The sequence below is a fragment of the Delphinapterus leucas genome, chromosome 15, assembly GCF_059928025.1.
Source record: "Delphinapterus leucas isolate spDelLeu-1000000601 "Yukka" chromosome 15, BTC_Dleu_Yukka2, whole genome shotgun sequence".
Taxonomy (NCBI): domain Eukaryota; kingdom Metazoa; phylum Chordata; class Mammalia; order Artiodactyla; family Monodontidae; genus Delphinapterus; species Delphinapterus leucas.
In genome coordinates this window covers 58,005,627-58,007,450 of record NC_143143.1, presented here as the reverse complement: position 1 = coordinate 58,007,450, position 1,824 = coordinate 58,005,627, and positions in this window count along the sequence as shown.

Below are 1,824 nucleotides of genomic sequence, written 5' to 3'. Positions count from 1 at the left end.
AACCGGGGTGGGGTGGTCATAGAATCCAGCTGTCTCTACTCTTCCTTCCCTTGAGATTTTCCCATATGCTCCCTAAACTTTTGTAAACTGTCCCTTTATTAAACTCTCCCAGAATTATCCTAATTTGAATTTGCATCTATTTCCTTCTGGGACCCTGACTGATACTGAAACTGAGTGCCCCTAAAACGGAGCTCCTCTGCCGAGTTTATGGTTAACCTCTCTATCCAAAACTTCATTCAGTTTCTTGTCCTGCACCTGTTCCCCTCAAGATTAAGCAGCATCAAAGAAAAGGGTGGATTCAAACTGAGCAGGACCCCTTGGGGCCCTCCCATATATAAAAGCCTTTCCATGACCCCCATGTCTTGTTTCTAGGAAAAAGGCTTCAGCCTCTTAGACTTTCTCTAAGTTCCAAAGGGCATAATTAGGGGAGGAAGAGAATGCAGAAACAAAGGAAAATCAGCCAAGAAATAATAGTGCAGCGACAACGCAGAGTCCTAGTTCCTTCTCAAGGGATATACAGAACAATCTGATACTTGCCTTTGAGTTGTTCTGCAGCATCTACGCCCACCCCCCCACCCCGGCCCCTGGCCAGGTGGAGGAGGTAACTACATACTGAGACCCCAGACTGGTTGGAATCAGAAGGTTGATGACTGAGATTGCTGGAACACAACCCTGTTACCTCACCACCAACCAATCAGAAGAAAGTCATGTACCCTGCAGCCTTCGAGAATTTTGGGTCTTTTGAGCTTGAGCCACCCATACAGTAAGTCTCCTACATATGAACTAGTGGCGTTCTGAGAGCGCGTTTGTAAGACCAATTTGTGCATAAGTCCAGCAAAGCTAGCCTAGGTACCCAATTAATACAATCAGCTATATAGTACTGTACTATAATAGGTTTATAATACTTTTCACACACAAACAGCTTAATATCAAAAAAACAAGCAACTCAATCCAAAAATGGGCAGAAGACCTAAATAGAGATTTCTACAGAGAAGATATACAGATCGCCAACAACACATGAAAGAATGCTCAACATCATTAATCATTAGAGAAATGCAAATCAAAACTACAATGAGATATCATCTCACACAGGTCAGAATGGCCATCATCAAAAAATCTACTAACAATAAATGCTGGAGAGGGCGTGGAGAAAAGGCAACACTCTTTCACTGTTGGTGGGAATGTAAATTGATACAGCCACTGTGGAGAACAGTATGGAGGTTCCTTAAAAAACTAAAAATAGAACTACCATATGATCCAGCAATCCCACTACTGGGCATATACCCTGAGAAAACAATAATTCAAAAAGAGTCATGTACCACAATGTTCATTGCAGCTCTATTTACAATAGCCAGGACATGGAAGCAACCTAAGTGTCCATCGACAGATGAATGGATAAAGAAGATGTGGCACATATATACAATGGAATATTACTCGGCCATAAAAATAAACGAAATTGAGCTATTTGTAATGAGGTGGATGGACCTAGAGTACACTCTGTAGTGAAGGATGGACCTTCACTACAGAGTGAAGTAAGTCAGAAAGAGAAAAACAAATACCGTATGCTAACACATATATATGGAATCTAAAAAAAAAAAAATGGTCATGAAAAACCTAGGGGCAAGACGGGAATAAAGACACAGACCTACTAGAGAATGGACTTGAGGATATGGGGAGGGGGAAGGGTAAGCTGGGACAAAGTGAGAGAGAGGCATGGACATATGTACACTACCAAACATAAAATAGATAGCTAGTGGGAAGCAGCCGCATGGCACAGGGAGATCAGCTCGGTGCTTTGTGACCACCTAGAGGGGTGGGATAGGG